Consider the following 12134-nt stretch of genomic DNA (forward strand, 5'->3'; position numbering starts at 1 on the left):
GGGAGACTGGTTCTTCTCAGTAGATCTGAAAGATGCTTACTTTCACATCCAAGTGAACCCCCGTCACAGGTCATTCTTGAGATTCGCCTTCGAGGGGCAAGCATATCAATACACAGCCCTACCATTCGGACTGTCTCTAGCGCCTCATCCATTCACAAAGTGCATGGATGCGACTCTCTCCCCCCTGAGACAGCGGGGAATGCGTATCCTGAACTACCTCGACGACTGGCTCATACTGACTCAGTCGAGGGCGGAGTCCCATACTCACAAAGCCTGGCTCCTCGGCCATCTAGACCGCCTTGGGCTCAGAATAAACTTTTCTAAGAGTATACTGTCCCCCAGCCAACAAACCACGTTCCTGGGAACAGTTCTCGACTCCGTGCATATGAGAACATGGCCCACGCCAGACCACGCTCTCTCAATTCAGCAGCTCGCCGCGTCGTTCAAAGTGGGCTCCCACACGCCCCTCAGAACGTTTCAAAGGGTTTTGGGCCTTATGGCCTCTGCATCGTCAGTACTCCAACTAGGCCTACTGCGTATGCACCCCCTTCAGCTATGGCTAAAGCTTCAGCCCATGCGTGGCGCTCGGGCCTCTTATGCATCAGGGTAAACCAGCGCTGTACCAAAGCCCTGCCCCCCTGGAAAGACACCAGCTGGTACCAGCAGGGTGTGAGCATGGGTCTGGTTTCGAAAAGGAAGGCTATCTCAACAGACACTTCCAACTGGTCGAGCTCGGAGAAACGCCTACACATCAACTGCCTCGAACTAAGAGCAGTTTTTCTAGCCCTAAAAGCCTTCCTTCCACACCTGGCGGGACACCACGTCTTAGTCCGAATGGACAACATGGCGGTGGTGTCCTACATAAATTGCCAGGGTGGCCTCATGTCTCGCAACCTGTTCACCATGGCCAAACAGCTCCTGTTATGGGCTCACACCAACCTGCGCTCACTCAGGGCAGCTCACGTGCCGGACACGATGAACCTAGGGGCAGACATGCTATCTCGGGGCAACGTTCCCCCAGAGGAATGGTCTCTCCACCCCCAGACGGTTCTCTTGTTGTGGGAAGTCTTCGGCGAGGCAGAGGTTGACCTCTTCGCCTCAAAAGACAACTCTCAATTTTCTCTGAATTTATACCCTTCAGCCACGCCCATTTTTGCGTGCTCGAGGCTAGCAAGGCGGGTCTGATTGGATCACGCGTCATTGTTGATTCACCATAGGTCTGTGCAGTTGCCGCAGCACAGCCAATCAGCACGCTTTAGCCAGCTATGATGTGCTTGCTGTGCAGCTGCACTGCGTTTTAAAATAAAGGCTTCAATATTCTCGAGAAAAGGAGTTTTCCCATAGCGTTTCCAACGCAATACTCGTTCCCTTATCTCTAAGGGAACCGAGGTTACGTAAGTAACCGAGTACGTTTATGGAGCCGTTACAAACAACACTTTTGCTTGTATATTTTGCTTGATTTTGTGAGGCATGCTTGGATTGATCCTACATCATATAATTATTTAAAAAAAACTCTAATTTTAACTCTAATTTTTACTCTAAATCAAATTTTCACTACAGCAGTGAAAAACTCTTTCCACAAACACATATTAGACTTCTCATCTGCATAAACCTTCAGGTTTTTTTCAGAATCGATGTTGAAGTAAAGTTTTTACCATACTGATCAAAGATATGGTTTTGTTCATTAGATCGGTTTATTCTTCATAATTGCATGTACTATCAAAACACAATGTGGGAACTACAATAAGTAAATTATATGAATATATCTAATTCAAGAAAGATCTACTCAGGACACAACCTTTTGCAAACTTACCACTAAGAAAGAAACAGATCATTATTTACACTGCAAGAATTATTTTCTGAAGCTTCAAACACTCTTTTAATTCCCTGATCAAACTACAAACAAGTCTTTATAGTTCTATAAGAATTTCACCAAATTCACAAAGTTAAAAAAGATGATATTGTGCTTTTGGGAGCAACTCCATATTTTGTTAAATTCACAACCTTTACTTGACAGTATTATACATGAAAACCACATGTTGCTCACTGTGACGACTTATGCAGGTTTTGGAATGAACTTTTTCACTCACCGGCCAGTTTGGCTACTAATTTTTTCAAGTTAAAAGTAAAAAGTTACCGGCCATTCATAACTTCCACTAGCCAAAAAAAAATACAAATAAAAAAGCCAGCCTAACTACATCATAGCTTATATATATATATATATATATATATATATATATATGTATATATATATATATATATATGTATATATATATATATATATATATATATATATATATTATATATATATATATATATATATATATATATATATATATTTATTTATTTATTTATTATTTCAACATAATACTCAACCCATCCTCATCCTTTTCACCAAAAATGTGTTTTAGGTGGACAGATCAATACAGTACAAAGAACATCATAAAAATGTAGGATGTTGGAAAATAGCAATGTGTCTTCTGTTAACCAAACGCTTTTTAATATTTGCTATTGCTTCAATGCAAATTAACAAGCACGCTGTTATATGTTGCGTAGTGACCCGCCACAGGTTATTTTTACCTGCATTTGGTGAGTTGGCGAGTGTTAATTTCAAACCCTGGACTTATGATATTTCTTCATGTGACTGAGAAAACTACATGAATGTCTAAAACTCTCTCCACACTGAGTGCAGTCGTACGGCTTCTCTCCAGTATGAAGTCGCTCATGTACTTTCAGTGTTCCCAACTGAGCAAATCTCTTGTCACAATATGAGCACTTGTAAGGTTTTTCTCCAGTATGAATTCTTTGGTGCCGTTTCAGATGGCCAGCTGTAATAAAGCTCTTCCCACAGTCACAACACACATGATCTCTCACGTCATTATGTGTTTTCTGGTGCAGTTTAAAATGATCCAGCCTTGAAAAACTCTTTCCACAGAAACACACATAAGGCTTCTCATCTGAATGAACTTTTAGGTGTTGTTTTAGATCTGATGATGCATGAAAATCTTTACCACACTGATCACAGTTAAACGTTTTTTCTCCGGAATGAATACGCAGATGATGACTGAGAGTTGATGCTTGAGAATAGCTCTTCTCACACACAGAACAGTAGTACGGCTTCTCTCCAGTATGAAGTCGCTCATGTACTTTCAGGTTTCCAGAATGAGTGAAACTCTTGTCACAATATGAGCACTTCTAAGGTTTTTCTCCAGTATGAACTCTTTGGTGCCGTTTCAGATTGTCAGCTCCAGTAAAGCTCTTTCCACACTCACAACACACATGATCTCTCACTCCATTATGTGTTTTCTGGTGCTGTTTAAAACTGTTCAGTCGTGAAAATCTCTTTCCACAGAAACACACATGAGGCTTCTCGTCTGAATGAACATTCAGATGTCGTTTTAGATCTGATGATGAAATAAAACCTTTACCACATTGATCACAGTTAAATGGTTTTTCTCCAGAGTGAACCTGCTGATGAAGACTGAGACCTGATGCTTGAGAAAAACTCTTTCCACACTGAGTGCATGTATACAGTTTCTCTCCAGTGTGAATTCTCATGTGCATGTTAAGGTTTCCTCTTTGACTGAAACTCTTTCCACATTTAAAGCATGTATATGGTTTTTCTCCTGTGTGAATTCTCATGTGTATGTTAAGGTTTACTTTTTGACAGAAACTCTTTCCACACTGAGAGCAGGTGTGACGCTTTTTGGCTCTTGTTTCTTGAATTTTAAAGTTGTGATGTTCCTCCTTAAATTCCTCCAGTTCTTGTCTTTGCTCTTTTACTTCCATTTGATCTAAAATAAACATAAAATTAGAATCAGTTAAAGTGAACCCTGATTTAACCCCTTAAACCCAAAGTGTACCGCCGGCGGTAATTCATAAAATTCATAAAGTAATTCATAATTCCTAAAATAATTTGCCGGCAGTGAGAATGTCCAAATGTAATGTAATGTATATTTTAAAAAAAAATATAAAGTGTTCTATCAAACGATACCAACCTTTTGACTCTCCTTGCTATAGTTTTGGAGTTATGAGTCTTTAGTTTTGTGTATGTCACTCAGAAAACATCTCTAAAACGCCCTCAGGGCTTACGGGTTAATAGCAGAAAGCAACAGAGATCAAGTATCAGACCTTTGATGTGCCAAAGTTTAGTTCTGTCATTCTCCTGTTAATATGATCAAAATGAGTTTGACAACTGTTATAGCCTACAAGATTATGATTAAAAGTACATAAAAGATGACGATTAAAATGATATAAGCATTTCTATAGAATTTTTCATTTATATACTGATTATTATTTCACAGCTACCAAAGCAAACAACAATGAAGAATCAAGAATGGACACCAACCTATTTGTTCCTCAGTATCTTCATGTTTTATTCTGGATGGTTCTGGATCACTCATGTCTTCAATCTCCTCTTTAATAAACTCCATATTTAACAGTCACACAGATTTCAGCTGCTACTCCTGGAGTTTGTCCTTCTCTTGTAGGATGATGGGAATATTCCCAGTATTTACTGGTGAATTGTTGTGGGAGGGACACCAGATCTGCAAAATTCAAAGAGAAGTTACTGAATTACTTTACTTATATTTAAATTAATCGAACATGTCTTTTTTCTAATATATTATATGGATGCAATTGCATTTAAAAAAAGGTTTGTTTAATGCTTGTCCAAAGTCTGAGAGAAATAACAAGACCACCATGTTTAACTGAGCTGCTGAAAAGCCTCTTTGTCCCCAATAGTTCCCTGTTTCCACCTCATTCACAGGGCTTGATTTGAGGGGGGAGGCAGAAAACATTGTTGTAAAAAAAAGCACCCCCTCTGTAAAACCACCATTCACCCTTACCCTTACCTTACCTTACCTTACCATCCCCTTACATTGTTGGATTTTTTTTTTTTTTAAGTATCCCCTCTGTAAAACCACCAACCCCTTTAGATTAATAGTGTTGTGTATAATGTTAAACTTAACATGTAAATTAAATGTTAAAATTATCTATATGACAATTAACAAACTATAAATAACAGTGACTGACCAATCAGAACTCAATATTGTAACGCACTGCGCACGGTTACGCCAGAGCTCTGATTAAAGCAATCTTTCGTCATTTTTCGCACTTGTTCAAAATGGTCAGAATAAAAAACTATGAGTTCTGTTCATACTCCACTGATAAATCTGCATAAATCATCCATTCAAGCCAAAGCTAACAAAGACTGTACCGCTAATTGTTCGGCATACAGTGGGGAGAACAAACTGACGATTTTGCAGGTTTTCCCACTTACAAAGCATGTAGAAGTCTGTAATTTTTATCATAGGTACTCTTCACCTGTGAGTGACGGAATCTAAAACAAAAATCCAGAAAATCACATTGTATGATTTTTAAGTAATTAATTTGCATTTTATTGCATGACATAAGTATTTGATAGATCAGAAAAGCAGAACTTATTATTTGGTACAGAAACCTTTGTTTGCAATTACAGAGATCATACGTTTCCTGTAGTTCTTGACCAGGTTTGCACACACTGCAGCAGGGATTTTGGCCCACTCCTCCATACAGACCTTCTCCAGATCCTTCAGGTTTCTGGGCTGTCGCTGGGCAATACTGACTTTCAGCTCCCTCCAAAGATTTTCTATTGGGTTCAGGTCTGGAGACTGGCTAGGCCTCTCCAGGACCTTGAGATGCTTCTTACGCAGTCACTCCTTAGTTGCCCTGGCTGTGTGTTTCGGGTCGTTGTCATGCTGGAAGACCCAGCCACGACCCATCTTCAATGCTCTTACTGAGGGAAGGAGGCTGTTGGCCAAGATCTCGCGATACATGGCCCCATCAATCCTCCCCTCAATACGGTGCAGTCGTCCTGTGCCCTTTGCAGAAAAGCATACCCAAAGAATGATGTTTCCACCTCCATGCTTCACGGTTGGGATGGTGTTCTTGGGGTTGTACCCATCCTTCTTTTTCCTCCAAACACAGCGAGTGGAGTTTAGACCAAAAAGCTATATTTTTGTCTCATCAGACCACATGACCTTCTCCCATTCCTCCTCTGGATCATCCAGATGGTCATTGGCAAACTTCAGACGGGCCTGGACATGCGCTGGCTTGAGCAGGAGGACCTTGCGTGCGCTGCAGGATTTTAATCCATGACGGCGTAGTATGTTACTAATGGTTTTATTTGAGACTGTGGTCCCAGCTCTCTTCAGGTCATTGACCAGGTCCTGCCGTGTAGTTCTGGGCTGATCCCTCACCTTCCTCATGATCATTGATGCCCCACGAGGTGAGATCTTGCATGGTGCCCCAGACAGAGGGAGATTGACCATCATCTTGAACTTCTTCCATTTTCTAATAATTGCGCCAACAGTTGTTGCCTTCTCACCAAGCTGCTTGCCTATTGTCCTGTAGCCCATCCCAGCCTTGTGCAGGTCTACAATTTTATTCCTGATGTCCTTACACAGCTCTCTGGTCTTGGCCATTGTGGAGAGGTTGGAGTCTGTTTGTTTGAGTGTCTGGACAGATGTCTTTTATACAGGTAACGAGATCAAACAGGTGCAGTTAATACAGGTAATGAGTGGAGAACAGGAGGGCTTCTTAAAGAAAAACTAACAGGTCTGTGAGAGCCGGAATTCTAACTGGTTGGTAGGTGATCAAATACTTATGCCATGCAATAAAATGCTAATTAATTATTTAAAAATTATACAATGTGATTTTCTGGGGTTTTGTTTTGGATTCTGTCTCTCACAGTTGAAGTGTACCTATGATAAAAATTACAGACCTCTACATGCTTTGTAAGTAGGAAAACCTGTAAAATCGGCAGTGTATCAAATACTTGTTCTCCCCACTGTAAGCATAATCCCATATACTGTCAATCCCATATACACCCCATGTTAATTTGACTAACTTTACATCAGAAAAAAAAAAGTGCTTACAGCCTGGTGCAAAAAGTGGTTTTGGTTTATATACAGTTGCAATCGAAATTATTCAACCCCCATTGCAAATCCTGTTTATTGGCAAAATTTAAGACTTTCAGCTCTTTGCAATGAACAAATCAAACAAAAGTAATTGGAATAGCTCAACAAAACAAATGTTTCAAGTGGTTTCCCCATTCAGCTGAAAATGCATATTTGAATAACTTCTGCAAAATTATTCAACCCCTTCATGGCAAGCATCTTCAGTACTTAGTAGAACACCATTTCGCTGTTATGACCTGCTGCAAACGAGCTGTATAACCAGACACCAGCTTCTTAGAGTGTTTCTGAGGAATCTTAGCCCCTTCCTCATTTCGGCCGCATTTAAGTGAGGCCGAAATGTGCCTCACTTAAATGCCTCAGCTGTCAGTTGAAATATCTGCCCTCTGGTTTTCTGAAACGGACGTAAGAAACATCATCACCGCATGTGATTGCTAGTTAACCCTTTGACGCGTTAATGCTTTAATAACAAATAATTTATCGTGAGCATTTATGCTGATGTGTAGGTGGTGGCGACACGTAGGCTAACTTGAAAGTATTTCATGGAGGTAGGCTACAGAAAAAAATCTATTTATACTTTTTTGCCGGCGGGAGCGGGACAGAACATGAATGTTGCGGTTGGGAGCGGGACAGAATCCTGCGGGTAAAATCCATCCTGCGCAGGTCTCTAATTGGAGCATTTTTAATTACTCACACTCACGTCTCGCCTCCCTCTGCCATTGTATTCTATCACGACAAAAGGTTGGACTCAATATAGTTTTTAAGGGTGTCGAAATTAATCGTTTCTACGATGCATCGCGATGCAGACGAGGACGATTTGGTATCGGTAGACCATAACCGATTATAATGTATGCACGTACGCGACAAATGACGTCAGAAAAGTACATCAGTACATTATAATCGGTTATGGTCTACCGATACCAAATCGTCCTCGTCTGCATCGCGATGCATCGTAGAAACGATTAATTTCGACACCCTTAAAAACTATATTGAGTCCAACCTTTAGTTTAAACTGATAATAGTTTGTTTAACTTGCTGTGGCAAGCAGGGCGAGTCAGAGGGCCTTGAGAGAACGGTTGGGTGATTACTAACTAGCGTCACCCGCGCTGGACCGGCCTCTTATCTCATGGAGGAGCTTCGGAAGCATAAAAAGAGGAGTGCCGACAGTGAAGGACGAGAGAGGAACAGTCCTGGACTTTTATGTTATGTTTTGCTTATGTGTGTACGACAGTCGTTCGTGAGGGGCTGCCACCTTTACTTTGATTTATTGGTTGTTTTATTATTAAAGTGTTTGAATGTTCACCAGTTCCTGCCTTCTTCTTCATCCCGGGTTTCGGCACCAACGAAGTATGTTGTTATGCCGGGTCCCAACTCCTCCTTCGCATAACATGTAAGTCCATGCAGCAATCAGCGATCATGCAGCAGCTCTTTTGCCACTCAGTTCGGCTGAGGGGTGTGTGTTTCGTCAGGAAAGTGACGTCAATGTTCGACCTCTGCTTATTCATTATTTTATGGTGATGTCCAAGAACTTCTGTAATTTAACACATTCAACACATTTTATTGGTGTCAACAGCAGGGCTCCAGACTGCAAACAGAGATTCAGTGAAGAAATCCATTGAATTCGCCACAGAATTAATAACATCGCAGAGAGACCCAGTGAGAAACATTCAGATTTGGCACAGAGTTCTCTGTTATAAACCATAGATATCAGATCAAACCGCGCTGACTTAGAAACCAGGATTTATAGAAAGCTTTAAGTTCACAAATCAGCAACATTCACCATGGATTTAATGTAGTAACACTAACTGTAACTATGGTATTGTGACAGACAATAGTCAGACGCTTACGAGTACTAGACATCTTTTTTTGCACTTCGAAACTATAATATCATATTTAAAAGTTATTTTTAATGTGATGACCGAAATATTTTTTGTTCATCCTTCAAAGACGGTCCCCATTTACCAAACTAAAAGTTTCCAGATTTAGGAAAACTCACACTTGTTTAAAAAAAATAAAGATTAAATTACCATTGTAACCAGCAGGTGGTTGCCGAGGACCACTTTAATAGCTATTTTCACTCCCTAATATCTATTTTTTCCCTCGTTTTGCTTTTAGATTAATATGAAGACATTATGAATGATAATAATTAAAGTTAATTTTATCTACACCTCAAATTAAACTCAGTGCTTTATTGTCAGCTCAACAGTATTACCACTTTCTGTAGAACTTAGTGGCTCTGGTGCTGCTGCCCTAAAATGTTAATCTGGAGCCCTGTGAACTTAAAATGAAACTGCACATTGTAATTTATGGACGTTATGTCTATTTATTACCAAGGCATTTGTAAGTAATACAGTCAAAATAGGGAAAAATGTAAATTTTCAGCCTGTGCTCCTAAAAAAATTTCAGTTATGGGCTACAACAGTTACTAGTAAAAAGTTTTAGTCTGGAGCCCTAAACAGAGTCTGTGAAAACACTCTACCAACATATTATTACACTCTAATAATAATAAACCAGGACACACAACGCATTTCATTACATTGGCACATAAACACGCAAACTCGAGGAGCTGGTTAATGTTGAACTCTGTAATCTTGTAACATCTCTCACCTGCAGACTGGAAATATACGGCATTTCACAAATGCAAAACACAATTCGTAGATATACAACTGTGCACAAAAACCTTTGAATGTTTAAAATGTACGAGTGTATCCTTGCATTTGAATGTGCAAATCGTCATTCACGTACGAATCGCCTTAGATATGTGTGTGTGAGTTTTTGAGACTTTGCTGGCAGCATAACACTCGTAACACAGAGCAGTCGTACTCTTTAGCCAATCAGATTTATGCTTATCAATCGACCAATCAGTATCACATGAGGGCGGGCCTACCTACATGTTACGTCATCAGCTTTCGACCAGTTTTTTATATATTTTTTCACGCACGTGAATTAGGTTTCATGCATGTGAAATTGTCTACGCATTTGTGAATCATGTTTTGTGCGTGAATTATATTTGAGACTAATCTGCTTCCATACAGGAATGAGTGTCCATATGTGTGTGTGTGAGAGAGAGTGTACATGACCGTGTGTGCATAAGATCTCTGTGTTGAAGTGATGTGCTACGTGCTAGTAGTAGGGGAGCCGGGACACAAACTAACGCGGGGTTAAATGTAACACAAACCTTTTACATAGTTAGTCAGGGTCAAGCGGGTTGTGTTTCCGCTATTTTTCTCTCGCTGCCAGAAAACGTCTCCCACGGATTTGTGGAAAGTTTTGATAAGATTTCATGAAGATACTGGACAAAGAGTGTTTTGACAACATCAAAGTAATTTTCAGTTTCTGAGTTGGGTGTGTACGTCACCAAATCTAACTTTATATGACCTTAATCACTGTCTTGTTGGCTAAAACATAGTGTCATTTTGAAACATATCAGCAACTCCTAGCAACTGTTAGCTAGGCTTAAAATATTTTTTTACACAGCGGTGTTAGTTGTAGCACAGTGTTACAACTAAACCGCCACACAACTTTTCAGGTTTGAGTATTTATATATATATATATATATATATTTATATTTGCCACATTTAACTTTGTTGGACTTTACAAACAATGTTGGAATTTAAATGTCAAAGTAATGTTTTTTTTTCACATTTGGTAACTATGCATTGATCACTTGTTTTATTTTCTATTAAAAAGCCTGTTTTTCATGCAAACCCTTTAAAGTGATTTTGAGCTCGTTTTTATTATTATAACTGTTATTAATAATAATAATTTTGCATGCAGCTGCCACACACAAATATAATTCCATAGCAATTACAATATTAGATGATTTTATTTTTACAAAACTGTGCAGCCCTTTCCTATATCTCTATCCATGATATTGATCCATAATAGAAGGATGTATTGATGAGGGATGGATGGATGGATATCTATCTAAATAGATGTACAAACACTATCAAACTATACAGATAAAATAGTACTGAATTATGTGTGTTACACACAAGTGTTACAACTAACCCCTCTGTCTGTTACAGTTAACAGTTATGGAGCTATTACAAACAACGTTTTTGCTTATTCATGTTGCTTGATTTTGTGATGCATGCTTGTATTGATCCTACATCATATAATTATTAAAAAAGCTCCAGCAGTGAAAAACTCTTTCCACAAACACATACAGTGAGGAAAATAAGTATTTGAACACCCTGCTATTTTGCAAGTTCTCCCACTTAGAAATCATGGAGGGGTCTGAAATTGTCATCGTAGGTGCATGTCCACTGTGAGAGACATAATCTAAAAAAAAAAAATCCAGAAAACACAATGTATGATTTTTTAACTATTTATTTGTATGATACAGCTGCAAATAAGTATTTGAACACCTGAGAAAATCAATGTTAATATTTGGTACAGTAGCCTTTGTTTGCAATTACAGAGGTCAAACGTTTCCTGTAGTTTTTCACCAGGTTTGCACACACTGCAGGAGGGATTTTGGCCCACTCCTCCATACAGATCTTCTCTAGATCAGTCAGGTTTCTGGGCTGTCGCTGAGAAACACGGAGTTTGAGCTCCCTCCAAAGATTCTCTATTGGGTTTAGGTCTGGAGACTGGCTAGGCCACGCCAGAACCTTGATATGCTTCTTACAGAGCCACTCCTTGGTTATCCTGGCTGTGTGCTTCAGGTCATTGTCATGTTGGAAGACCCAGCCTCGACCCATCTTCAATGCTCTAACTGAGGGAAGGAGGTTGTTCCCCAAAATCTCGCAATACATGGCCCAGGTCATCCTCTCCTTAATACAGTGCAGTCGCCCTGTCCCATGTGCAGAAAAACACCCCCAAAGCATGATGCTACCACCCCCATGCTTCACAGTAGGGATGGTGTTCTTGGGATGGTACTCATCATTCTTCTTCCTCCAAACACGTTTAGTGGAATTATGACCAAAAAGTTCTATTTTGGTCTCATCTGACCACATGACTTTCTCCCATGACTCCTCTGGATCATCCAAATGGTCATTGGCAAACTTAAGACGGGCCTTGACATGTGCTAGTTTAAGCAGGGGAACCTTCCGTGCCATGCATGATTTCAAACCATGATGTCTTGGTTTGATGATGAAACGGTGGTCCCAGCTCTTTTCAGGTCATTGACCAGCTCCTCCCATGTAGTTCTGGGCTGATTTCTCACCTTTCTTG

The sequence above is a fragment of the Rutilus rutilus genome (assembly GCF_951802725.1).
Source record: "Rutilus rutilus genome assembly, chromosome: 9".
NCBI classification, from domain to species: domain Eukaryota; kingdom Metazoa; phylum Chordata; class Actinopteri; order Cypriniformes; family Leuciscidae; genus Rutilus; species Rutilus rutilus.